The sequence below is a fragment of the Elaeis guineensis genome, chromosome 9, assembly GCF_000442705.2.
Source record: "Elaeis guineensis isolate ETL-2024a chromosome 9, EG11, whole genome shotgun sequence".
Taxonomy (NCBI): Eukaryota; Viridiplantae; Streptophyta; class Magnoliopsida; order Arecales; family Arecaceae; genus Elaeis; species Elaeis guineensis.
The window spans coordinates 73,273,739-73,287,829 of NC_026001.2; the positions used below are offsets into that span (position 1 = coordinate 73,273,739).

General features: G+C 37.2%; 1 long non-coding RNA gene across 4 annotated transcripts; it reads right to left on the minus strand.

The window, feature by feature from the left end:
- Nucleotides 1-2,421: 2,421 nt before the first annotated feature.
- LOC105034937 (uncharacterized) lies at nt 2,422-13,880 on the minus strand. 4 transcript variants are annotated; one of them, XR_012134506.1, is made up of 8 exons: nt 13,114-13,880; nt 11,780-11,910; nt 9,301-9,504; nt 9,105-9,215; nt 8,666-9,009; nt 8,493-8,571; nt 3,350-3,979; nt 2,422-3,245 (listed from the first exon to the last, which is right to left on the minus strand). It is a non-coding gene; the product is annotated as an uncharacterized lncRNA (long non-coding RNA). The 4 variants fall into 4 exon arrangements; XR_012134507.1 differs by lacking the exon at nt 9,105-9,215 and having other exon boundaries at nt 13,114-13,874; XR_012134508.1 differs by lacking the exons at nt 9,105-9,215; nt 9,301-9,504 and having other exon boundaries at nt 3,350-3,976; nt 13,114-13,867.
- Nucleotides 13,881-14,091: the final 211 nt, after the last annotated feature.

The following is a 14,091-nucleotide window of genomic DNA, read 5'->3' on the forward strand; positions in this document are numbered from 1 at the left end:
TGACCATTTCCCCGATCTGCCCATGATGTTTACTAGAGGAGTTCGTCGATCATATTTTGTTAAAGTGTGGGCGAGCCATTAGGGTTTGGATGCTTGTTGGGGATGTATTAAATCTACGACAGTTGAACTTTCTAATCGAGACCTTCCTAGTTCTGATTCGAGATGGTGCATAGAGGCAGCCATCAAGAACGACCACTATCCTAGGGATATACTTGCATATAAGATCTGGCTGACAATGAACATATGGATTTTTGAGGGAAACAGACAGTCTTTCAGGTTGATTTTGGAGAGAGCGAGGAGATCATTAGTTCGCATATTGTTGGAGAGCCTTTGATAGCTCGGGACCCCAATGTCTTTTTTTCAGCTTTTGTAGCGCCTAGGATGATTTACATCTCCTAGGAGTCCATATCCCCAAGCTTTCTCAAGGTTAACTTCGATGGTACCATCTTGGACGACAACTGTAGGGCGGAGCAATATTTGGATTAGAGATTCTGGCTCTCGATTCATTGCAGTCAGCAGGAGCAGTATATTTGACACCTCGGTCCTAATAGTGGAGCTATAGGCAACTTGGGAGGGCATCAAGTATACTGGTCTAAGTTGGGGGGGCTCAATTCATCCTCCTCGAGGGGGACTCGGCCATAATAATTGGTTGGATTCAAAGCCGGTGGGGAGCAGTTCATTCTTGCTCCTGTGAGATACTTGGGAATGGGCCGATGGTGGGATCACTTTTAGTACTAGCATGTGTATTGAGAAGAAGCTGGTGGGGTGCTGAACATTTGGGAGAAACTCTGCGGACTGATTTCAGACTAAACCCAAAGAAGTTGAGAGATATTTTGTTCTTTGATTTCTGTGGGTATACTTACTCTAAATTAGTGTGAACAACCAGTTTTAGCTAAAAGGAAAAAACATAAAGAATTGTTTTGAAGGGATCTCTCCCTTTGTTACTTCCAATTTCTAAAAAGCCCTCAAATCCTCTAACCAACCAAAACAAGCTAATACTCATACTCTCAATAATATCCTTACCAAGAAGCTCAAAGGATCTTACTAAGCATATCTTCTAAATGTTTTATAAATGAAAATGCAAAGCTTCCTCGATCCTTGTGATATAACTAACTAATCCAAACTCAAGCTTCTAGAGGCCACTTTGTCTCTATTCTGGATAGCAATGAACTCAGGACCACCAAATTGCTCATTAACTCGACAGCAACCCAACCATAGATTCAACTTCACAATAATGATATTGGGTTTAAACTCGGAGTACCTGCCAATTTTCACTCAAGTCGATAATGACACAGGTTCTAGCATTATCTTCAACATTACCAAGTCTTTGACAAGTGAAAGGAGAGCGCTTTAAGAAGCGAAGGGAGAGCAATGAACAAGACGAAGAGCCTTCCGATCAGGAAGCTTGGCTGCTCATGGAGGGAAAGATGGAAAACTGAAGGCGAGGGAAGGAATCAAAATCAGAAACTAACGGGAAAGAAGAGCATACAACGAAGAAACTACGGGCCCAAGACTGAAAACTATACGGAAGAAGAGAAAGAAATAGCTCCATTAAGACAAGACGTACATACCGCGAAGGTGCTAAAGAATGGTTTTCATCAAAATGACAAGCCTCTTGTCAACCACTCCACTGAAAACTTGCATACCCCCTCCTCACTACCATTCTCTTCTAAAGCACCCGTTATGGCTTCCCATACCGCGTCATTCCCCCCCAAGTGCACCAAAACCAGGGTCTTTGCTTCCTCGCCCTTTTAAATATGGGTCTTGCTTCCGCTATGGAAATAGAGATCATTTTAAATCAAATTGCAGAAACCTCGGAGGTGCTTCTAGTGCCTCAACCATGCGCACTCCCACCGTTTTTATAAGCGTCCTTCTCCTCAGAAAAGAGAGACCCCAAACCCCATACCACCAATGCAAACCCCTCGTACCACCAATGCAAACCCCTCAACAATGACCTACACCTTATTTCCATTATAGGCCACAAGTGCATAACCCGTCTGCTTGGAACGGGCTGTCTTTGTCTAATCTTTTGGGAGACAGATCAAGTGGACGACATACTTCAACGCTCTATCACAAGGCAAGAAAGTGTGGATCCTAGACCACAAAGAAGAACACTGACAGAATATCTCATAGCCAAAGGGCATGGTGCTATTTCTTTCAAGGAACCGAGAACATAGCAAAAGACGATGCAGATAACCGTCGGCCCACACTTTCACATTGTTGATATTTGAAAGTCCCTCACCCACTCAAGGCGATCACAACGAGGATGTTGATGGAGAATGGGAGTTATGGAATGACCAAGACGGTCACTCTCCAGTGGAAAGCTCATGGCACCACCCCCTCCATAATTCCGATGAAAAAGTCACTCCGGTCATCAACCCCGCGAGAGGTGGTCGAAACCACCAAGCAAAAACCCCGCGAGAAGTTTTTGCTGCAGGCTAGCGGAGCTAGGAACAATTCAAATTTCAAACATGTTTGTTCGCAATTACCGGTTGGCGCCCACTAGACCAACGGAGAACCCGAAAAAGTGGGTGTCGGTCATCACTCACATCGCCGGTCACCCTTCCCCAGAGACAATACCTATCCCTGAGAAACTGACCGCACACGCTACAAACTCCCTCCTGGCAAGCCGATCCTCTCTCAACAGTCATACGCCAAATACTCGGAAAAGAAGCGCTAGGAAGCTCAAGGTTCTTGGCATTTCGGAAGAAGATATCAGACCTGAAGACGTTCTCTTTCTAAATTCTTTGACAACCTCAGCAATGAAAGCCTTAGGGAAGAAATGTGGCCTAGTGCGCGTGACAGATGGTGAAAGCTTTGCTGCTGAAATTAAGAGTCTGGAAGCAACTCGTCGTAGGCCCTCTCAAGTTCCATGAATTCTTTTCAGACTCTCCCCACCTGTTTTAGTTTTTGTCTGCCCAAAATAATCATGGAGCTAACATTATCTGTATTCACCTTCACGGTACCCAGTCTTACCTTTGGCCGAATTAGCAACAGTAGAAACAAAGTGCAGTACAGCGTTTTGACGCTTTTGCTTTCTCCATCGAAACAGATCATGATGTATCTCGTAACTTTCTTCATCAATGAAATGCTTGTTATGTTATGCATTTATATACCGAGCCACGGGCATCCCTTGCTATTTGCAAGTTCTCCACAATGCAATGTTAGCTTGCCGGCTATCAGTTTTGCTCTCTTAATTAGAAAATGTTGTTAATATTCTGGAACGTCAGAGGCATCGGAAAAGGCTGCAAAAGAAGGTAAGGGATATAATCGTTCAAAGTGCGTGTAACATAGTGTGCATGCAAGAAACAAAATCAGAGCAGATCAATAATAAGCTTGTTTTGTCAACCTGTGGGAAGAGATTTAGTTCATGGGGTGCAGTCAAATCCCAAGGATCAACCGGAAAGATTCTTAGTTGTTGGGATGCAATGGAAATTATGGGAGAAATCTTTCACCAAGGGTTCTTTTCTCTCAACTCTACCCATTTGCTTGTCAGCCCAAACTCAGCAAAGTGGTTGCTCGCTAACCAGGATGATTTTTTGAGGGAGCTCATACAAATCAGAGAACAATGGAAGGGGCCCTGGATCACTGTAGGCGATTTCAACCTCGCACGCCATGCTTTAGAAAGGAGATGTTTTTCCACCAGCAGAAGATAATCAATGGATTTTTAATTGAAACCATGAATCTAATCGAAATAAAGCTTAGTCAACAGCAATTTACATGGTCAAACTATGGAGACACATCCTCGCTCAGCAAACTACACAGATGTTTGGCCTCACTTGATTGGTTGGATATCTTCCAAAGTCCACTGTCACTTCCCCTTACAAAAACAATGTGCGGTCATTGTCCACTTCTTAAATTCAGACATAAGCCAACCTCAAGACGCCCTTCAGATTTGAGACCATTTGGATGTCAACAGCTGGCTTTGATGACCTCATCAAAACCTGGTGGAACTCAGCTCCAGGAGTTCGAGATGCTGCTGCAAACATTGTTTCCAAGCTCAGGTTTGTTAGAACCAAACTTAAGACATGGAATAGAGATCATATTGGCAATATTATGGAGAAAAATTGAAGCTCAAACAGAGAATTTCGTAGTTAGATATTCAGGAAGAAGCAAGACTTCCACACAATGAGCAACAAGCAGAGCTGCCAACAACTGGAGGAGTTAGAGGTGATTCTAAGTCAAGAGGAAATCAGTGGAGACAATGCTCATCAGGAAGAAGCAAGACTTCCACACAATGAGGAACGAGCAGAGCTGCCAACAACTGGAGGAGTTAGAGGTGATTCTAAGTCAAGAGGAAATCAGTGGAGACAATGCTCGCAAATTCAATGGCTACAGCATGGCTACTGAAATACTAATTTTTCCACATATATGCAAGCTCCAGGATGCAGAGAAATCATATTCACCAAATTGAATACCAAGGGCACATTTTACAGGAAACATCTGAGATCAGAGAAGCCTTTCTCTTTCTCAAACACTCTGCAACTCTCTTCAAATCGGACCTTAAGCACACTGTCAAAGCAAGCTGGAATGAATTATATCAGCATGAAAACCATGACCTCTCTGGTATGGACAAACCATTTGAAGTGGAGGAGATCAGAAAAGCGGCTTTTGACCTTGCAAAAGAAAAATCACCGCGACCTGATTGCTTTCCGGCAAGCTTATATCAATGGTATTGGAAAATCATAAAAGATGATATATCTAAATTCTTTGAATCAATCTACTCAAACTCTACAGAAATGTCCAGGCTAAACCATAATTTCCTAACAGTCATCCCAAAGAAGCAGGATTGCACCAAAGTCTCTGACTTCAGATCCATTAGCTTAATCAACGGAGTTCTAAAAATCTTAAGCAAGGTTCTTTCCTCCTGGTTAGCTACTAATCATAGATGCACTGATATCAGAGTCCCAATCCGCATTCATAAAAGAGTGGCAAATCACAGATTGCTTCATCACAACATAGCAAATCATCTCCTGCTACAAGAACAAAAAAATTAAAGGTCTGATGTATGAGATTGACTTTGAGAAAGCTTATGATAACGTAGACTGGATCTTTCTCTTAGAGATGTTAAAAGTGAGAAGATTTGGCAACAGATGGCAAAAATGGATCCAAAGTACAATGTGCAGAAGCAAAATGGCATCATGATCAATGGAGAACCTACCAATAGTTCCCTGTCTCAAAGGGCCTCAAACAAGGAGACCCATTATCTCCTCTTCTCTTTATTTTGGTGGTAGCTGTCTTGGACCATATGTTGAAAAAAGCAGCATCAAGCAGCCATGCTTCCAGCATTGGTCCGAAGGAAATCACCGGAAAAATTCAGAGCATCCAATTTGCAGACAATACTTTGATTCTTTGCAATGCATGAAAGGAGTAGGCTTCAAACCTTAAAGTTTATTATTTACTCTTACGAGCTTCTATCTGGGTAGGAGATAACCACAGAAAAAAAAATGCTTTAATAGGCATAGGTTTATCCAAAGAAACCAGTAAAAGATTTGTGGATCTGATTGGCCGTCAACACAATGAATTCCCTCTAAAATACCTTAGTTTTCCATTGCATTTTAGAAAGTCAAAGGCTAAGGACTGGCAACTCTTGGTTGACAAGATTCAAAGAAAGTTATCTTCAAGGATAGGAAGAGTGCTCACTCTAGCAGGAAGGCTCACATTTGTGAATGCGGTGTTAAGCTCGATCCCCATTTACTAGATGTCCTCCATGCAACTGCCTAGTGAGATTATTGATAAGATTGATAACATAAGAAGAGGTTTCTTTGGAACAGCAACAACAAAACCCATGGAAGTCGCAGCCTAGTCAACTGGAACCAAGTTTGCTGACCAAAAGCTGTAGGTGGTCCGGGCATTTTAAACCTTCACCTTTTCAACCAATGCCTCCTTACCAAACGGTGGTGGCATTTCTTTCAAGAACCACAAAGGCCATGGAGAGAACTAGTCAGTAGTATCCATTTCTCAAACAGACCTCCAAGTTAGCCACCAATAGGCAGTGTAAAAAAATGCTTCGCCACTGGTGAAAGGTATTCTGAAGTTTCGACGTTGGTTTTTCTTTAGCTCAACTTTCAGGCTAGGAAATGTGAAAGAAATCACCTTTTGGTATGATGAATGGATAAAAAATAGGCCCCTAAAAATTCTCTTCCCAACAATCTTTGCCATGTCCAGGTATCCCTCAAATTCGGTATCAGCTGTCAAGGCAAAGCTAAAACAAGGGGAACTAGCATTCCATGCACTTAAGTTCTAGAGGTAAAGAAGAGTTGACATGCATGTCTAAGTTACTCAGTGGAATGATGTTAAGGAATGAACAAGACAGATCAAGCTGGAAATGGAGTACCAACCAAAGCTTCATGGTAAAGAATAGCTACCTCTTCTTAAGTCATGGGGAATAACATACTTATTTGCAAAGATTATTAGGAAGTTGCCTTTACCAGAAAAGGTAAAATTATTCAATTGGCTAGCATACCACCGAAAAATCCAAACAATGGATACTCTAGCAAGAAAAAACTAGAATAGATCACAATGGTGCATACTTTGTGGCAAGGAAAATAAAAGAGTGGATCATTTATTTGTCATGTGTCCATTTACAATAATGGTTTGGGACCATTTTAAAACAATCTTGGTTTTTGAAGATGACATGATAACATTTTTGAAGGAAAAACACCAATGACAAAAGAACAAAAAGAGCAGTGGACTGTTTTCTAGCCACAGGATGTTGGGCTATATGGAAAAAGAGGAACCAAAATGTTTTCTAAAGAGAAGCCACCTCCCCAGGCATGGTTGCTCAGCAAACAGTTTTTCTTTTGAATAGTTGGACAGCCCACTGCAAAGGCAAGCATGAAGGTGCCCTCAAAGAGATACAAAAATAGCTGGAAGAAAGGTTCAAATCAGCAGGTGTTGCAGCATCAAACGGGGTGACAAGCAACACAGTGTGACACCATATAGATCGGGTCCCTTTCCTCGGGCCTACTTGCTTCTTGAACTTTGTTTTCTCTGATACTAAACAACCAACATGCATATATCTAACATATATCCTGTCCAACTTGCTTCTGGATGGTAACCCCTCCCATTTTACCCAAAAAAAGAAAAGGTTTCTAACATATATCTTATTTCTTCCTAACAGAAAACTAATAGCTTGGCTGGCCTTTGTCAGGATTTGAAATCAGACAATTGAACCCAACTTATATAGCGTTTGACCCACCTGCCATATTTATTTAGAAAATGGAAAAACTCTAAACTGTACATTTTGTTTAGCATGAAAAAAAAAAAGGAAAAAAGGTCAAAACTATCCAAATTAGTCACCAATCTAACTTCCTAATCAACAGTCCAGGTCTGATCTTATGAGACCATCAATTCCCTCCTGCCATGTGAGACTCTGAACCAATTTGATAAAAAAAAAAAAACAAGGATGTCACTTCTGGATGCCATAATTGGTACAGTCACCTTGTCAGGTCTCCATCTCCACGAGAACACTAATTTGTCCCAACCACGTCGTGAACGGGTACCAACATAAGAGCTAGTTGAAGGAGGTGATGGCACTGAGGGGCTCTTCCCATCCACAAATACAATAATTCCATATGCATTGTCTCACCTGAATATGCTATATAAAGTGGTTCCACCTTCTACTCATCCAAAAGCCTAAAATCATGGGCTGTGTGGTTCCTCCACTCCCATGCTATACTTTTTCACGTCCTATAAAAGCATCATAGGGCTGGTCCGAAGAGAAGTATAAGGAAATTATGAGAAAGCTAGGTCTTGTTGGCTTGTTTCTCAGGTGGTTCTTTGCAATGGTTTTGTAGTTCCCACCACTTATAGACTAATGATTCAGAAGGATCATTAGACTCAATGTTGATCATTTTGACTACTATAAATAAGACTAGATAATGTTCAAAAGCGAGATCCACCCAATCGGAAAATCGAATCATACGCCAAGTTCTAGAGGTAACTTGGTCCACCGATGTTTGATTAAGATGATTATTTTTTCCAAATTAGATAGTTTTCGCAATCTATAATGTGTTGCTGTCCCTAAAAGTAGCTATGAAGCTAGCGATCAGATCCTAATTCTATCATTTTGGACCTAAAGATGAAAACAAATCGGATACGGATTGGATAGTGGTATATCTATATTTATATCTATATTTTTCAACGAATATGGATATGGATATCAAAATTAATATCCATATTTATTATAAATGGATATGGAAACGAATCGGATATCAACCATATCCGTATTTTTTATAAACAGACACGGATATCAAGCATATACATATTTGTTTATCCAGACACATGTATAAATTGGATACTATTTCAAATATTAATGAAATTTTAAGAAAAATTCAATAATGGAAACCAAATATGATGACATAATCATAATCACAATCCAATATAATCATAATTACATATAAGAAAGATAATTATAATTTAAAGCTTTATTGAAACTAAGAAGTAGATCATAAAAATCTAAAATATTCAGAAAAAGAGATAATATGTACCTCATATTAAGAATTTAAATGATCACCAACACCCTCTCTAGTTAACATGTATGCTCATCCATACTCGTAATAAGACTGCCTGAATATAAATATGAGAAAATAAGAAAGTTAATTAACATGCATCAATATTCCTAAACAATAATTATTCAAAAAATTAATAAATATATACTTACTTTCTCACTAGAGCTCCTATATTTTGACTTCATCATAACCAAAACCATAACATTATTTTAGATCTATGAAGTCCAATATTAAAAGAGCAAGAATTTAAATGATAAATGATTCAAATAAGTAACATAATCCCCATAAGATAAATGATATACGAGCAAGGATTTTAAATACATAAATAGTATTAAAAATATAACCACCATCCACTATAGCTAATCTCATCCAAAGATAAACCTTAAACACATCCCATAAACTCAAATATCTTTAGAAAAGTTTCATAAAGTATGAAGTAGAATAGTTCAATTTAATTCAATAATATCATATGACAATCTCCAATGCTCCAATCATCCTGAAATAAAAATGATGATATTAGTATAATAGTTTAAACATATATAAACAAAATAATAACTAATTTTTTTAAAACTACATGTCATATTAATTTACCTGATCATAATATATGAATTGATGTTGATTTGTTTAAGTCTTCAACATAGATAGAATAGCTATTCAATGCCATAAGAGAATCAAGATCATGAACAACAGATGCAATAAGACCTAAAACAAAATAAAAAAATAACTAGTAATGTTTTATAAATAAATTAAACATAACATAAATATTGTGTAAAATATAGTAAATTACCTTTTTTCTCAGATCTTAGACAATCTTGAAGACAAATTACAGCTTCAACAATATCAGGATCTAATCCACTTCGGAACGTATCTATCACTTGTCCACTTGTATTAAATACTGATTCTGAAGTTATTGTAGATATTGGAACTGCCAAAATATCTCTTGCAATCCGAGATAAGATAGGATACTTTGAACCATTAGATTTCCACCAACCTAAAATATCAAAAACATCACCTTCAACCCATGGCCAAAGAGGTTCCTCCATGTATATATCCAAATCTATTCTAATCTATTTCTATTGTGCATGCTCCTTCATAAATTGTGCAAACCTTCTTTTTCTTCCTTCCATCTCATCAAACTCATCAGGAATATATGTACTATCTCTTGATGAACTAATATCATGAGTAAATGGAACAGAAGGGGTAAAAAATTTTCTTTCATACTCACTATAAAGCTTCCGAATGATATTATGAACATTACTGACATCTTTTTCTCCATTTAAAGAGTAGATTTGTGAGTAATAAAATTCCGTCATTTTTATTTTATAGCGAGGATCTAAGAGTGAACCCACCGCTAGTATAAGATTAGATTGTTGCCAATATTTATCAAATTTCTCTTTTATTGATAATGCCATAACAAGAAAAAGTTGATACTTAAGATTTGTGCACCATTCAACAATTTGCAATTGAATTTCAAAAACTTCTTGAAAAAAGATATTTGGAGTTGGATATGTTGTGCTTGAAAGGAGCTCGATGATGTTATAGAAGTTTTTCAAAATTTGACAAAATACTTTTATCTCTTTCCATTGATCATTTGTTGGACATATATTAAAATTATAAGAATCAAAATGTTATAATCTCTTAAAGACCTCCTTATAATAATAAGCATCTCTAAGCATCATATACGTAGAATTCCACCATATAGGAACATCAAGTGACAAACCTCTACATGTTCCAACTTATATTCTTGAGCCCTCTTCTCAAACTCCTCTAATTGTAGTGGAGAGCTTTGAATGATCTTCGCCATTTTTCAGATATTTTCAATTGCCTTATTAATTTTTTTTCAGTCCATATTGCACAGCTAAATTAATAATATGTGTAGCACATCTCACATAAAAGAACTAACCATTACATACAAGTGTTCCTTGAAGCCTTTCCATAATTTCATTAACACAAACATCATTATCACAATCATGTCCAATGTTAATACAAATAACTTATGATTAATATTCCAATCTATCATATTTTTGATAAATGTATTGCAAAAATTGACTCCAGTATGTCTTCCTCCCATATGCATAAAATTAATTATTTTTTTTTTCAAATTCCAATCATCATCAATAAAATATGCTGTCACACACAAGTAAGACTTATTTTATCTAGAAATCCATAAATCCATAGTTATACTTATCTGACAAGAAAGTAGACCAAATATAGCACCTTTTTTTTCTCCTCTAAATATGTCTTCATAATCTCATTTCTAAGAGTTATACAACTCTTTAATTTGAAAGATGGTCGCAAAGATTTAATAAAATCAATAAATCCTTCATGCTCAATCATAGAAAATGGATACTCATGCATAACAAACATTCATATAAGCTTCTTACGGTTGGCCTCTTCATCATATGTATATATGTCCAAAGAACAAGTATCGTCTTCTCTTTTCAATCATGTTTGCAATATTTGTTGGTCTTTTGTATCAGCATTCTTCAAAAATGGATGACACTTATCAAGATGATTTTTCAAATGCGTTGTCCCTAAACTATTGGCTCCATTAAAAATTCTTTTGCAATGATTACATATTACTTCTTTCTTAATTATTTTTCCATCTACTTCCTTTTCTAATTCATACTTTGTAAAATTATCCCAAATTTTGGATGTTAGCTTTTTCATTTTTCCTTGTCCCTTTGTTTGATTTGTAGGCTCGACTGATTTACTATTTATATCTTCAATAATCCCACTAGAAGACATGATATATAACAATTGCATTCAAAATACAAAAAAAATATCTTATATATCAAATTATGATCAAATAAAGCAAAGAATAATTTTAAGAAAAAGATCGAGGTATCTATGTATAAGTTTTTGACCAATAAAATATAATAAATTATGCAATACTAGGAGGAAGCACCAGGTGTCTATAACACATTAACAAAAACCATAAAATAGATTGAAGACATATAGGCAAAAATCCCTTATATTCTAACAAAAATAGATCCACTTTCTTGCATCCAAATCCATTGCACATGCTCTTGATTCAGCTAACAAAAATCTCACCTTATATCAGAACCCACCTTTAGAATTCCCACAGTTACAGAATTCCAAGAAACTACAAAGGCATTGGAATCTTTATACTAAGTTCTATTATCCAGTGATAATATACCTTGCTACATTTCAATAAAAGACTTGTTATCTTTGTTCAATCGCAAGAAGGGCCAAGTTTAATTTCAAATATGTTTTACAAACATGCCCCAATTCAGTTTATGTACCTCTTGCAATTCAATAGATGGCCTATCTTTAATAAGAGAGCTCAATCCCAATAGATAGCTTATTTCAAATAATGATTATCAGGATAGGGCTTGTATCATCCATAGTGTGACAGAAGAGTCGAAAAGAAGACCTACATAGTCAAAAAGGAATCATTATTGGCTTTCAAGCCCAAACAATGACCTTATCTTGCAATATTTTGGCTTTGAAACTGTGCACATATAAACGACTATCATCTAGTCTGCCACCTCAGAAAAAGCTTGTGTTTTGGCAACACATCAAGCATAAAATTACATCAAAGAAAATGGCAAGACTTCTCGAAATCTAATAGACAAGATAACTATAGCTTCTTAACTTCAACATCGAGTACAAATCACTTGTAAGCTATGTAAAAGCATCTATTCCCATGTTATAGCTAGGATTAGAAGATAAGCAACATTTAAATTGTATGCCATGGAACACATCAAGTTCTGACTATCCTAGGATTGTAACAAGCTTCTTAAAATGCTCTTCAAGTTGTACCTGAAAAGCTTTCATTCTTTTATTATGTTTGCAGGTATAGCATTTCATAAGTGCCCATTTTATGGACTCACAACGGGGTAAAGAATGATTCTAGAATTTGAATACAAATGTAGCACCGTACAAGAAATTTATAGTAAAAGGATCACTGTTATTGTTCCATTTTCATCTTTTGATGTTTATGATGGTCCACTGTATATCTCTTTAACAGACAGTCATCTTAACATTAAACCTCATCTCTTTAGTATCAACTTTTTTAAATTAAGGTCTATAGGTCAGTTGAGGCCGCACACATCATGAGGCTGCATGGAGCCACTTGGAGAATTGGCCATCTCCCATTCAAGCCGAAACAGGACATGAAAATAAGAACCTTCGGAAAAAAATAAGAACGAGAGGAGGGGGGCATGAAAATCTAAATCCTCGAAAGAGAATTAAAACAATAACATTATTTTTCCACTAAAGCAAGACTATTAACAAGAAGCAAGTGACTATCAATTACTCTTGCAGGGCATTAATTCAAAAAAACATATGGTTTTCTTTCGCTTCCCTCTATAATCTCTCTTTTTTTTTTTTGTGGCTTTTTATTTCTCTTCCTTTCAGATCTCAACTTTAACCCCCAAAAAAAAAAAGGAAGGAATGATCCAAATAATATTATACCTGATTCAGTCCAAAGTCCCAATCAAATAATTTTGGAATAGGTTTAGATTTTATTTTTTCTCTTGATTCAAATAAGGAGCAGATTTAGATTCTATCCATCCACAACCCAATCCAATTGGCTTGTAGCCTTAGTGTCAAATGAAAGACAAATCTAGCATACCTTCGTTTTAGCACCGGTTGAGAAGGACACTCGTTGCCAGATGCCGATCAGGAAGGACCCTTGTCATCGGAAGCCAGCTGAGAAGCCAGGAAGAACCCTCGTTGTCGAACAATGGTCGGGAAGGATGCTTGCCGTCGAATGCCAATTGGGATGGATGCCGGTCCCTAGTTGCCAGTCGAGAAGGATGCTAGTCACTGGTTGCCAATAGGGATTCCTCATGGTGGGGTGGGGAAGTGGGATACAACCTTATCAGTCAAGATGAAGGAAAGAGACTTGAATTAATTAAATGACGCTACCACTTTGCTCGCAAAATGTACTAGATGTACCACTCAATAAACTAAAGAATAATTCATGGATATATAACTAGGTTAGGATGTAAGTAGTTCATCTCTCATCCGATAATACCAAACACCAAAGTACAAGGAGATGGGGAAAAAAACAGAAATACACACATGTACGATTCAGAGTAAATTGTCATAGCTGAGAATTTGAGACATGGTTTAGGAAGCACATGAACTAAGTAACCAAAATGCCCATCAATCATGGTACAACAGAAATTCAAGACAATGTATGTTGGATTACAATTTAAAGAGAGGCAGAACAATCAAAAACAAGTGGAGTGGGGATGAGAACCCATAGCTACCAAACATTGAGTCATTTCACTTTATAAACTTTAACATATTGAGAAAAAGATTAGACCTCTTAAACTGGTTTATCTATTAGTTGATTGGTGAATGGTTTTATTATTTGGATCTTCGCCCCCCAAAATAATTCTTTAAGTCCATTGCATATATGTTCTACATGCTCAGAAAAGAGCTCTCGATCTTATATTCCTCTCCTCCTCTTTCTACTTTTCCCATCCTCCCTCCCTGCCTCTCATGTTGATCTTTGTTCATTAATTCTTTTCAGATAACAAATGATGATGGGTTACAAGCAAAAAAGAAGAAACATCCAACATAAGTATATGAACCAGTGCAA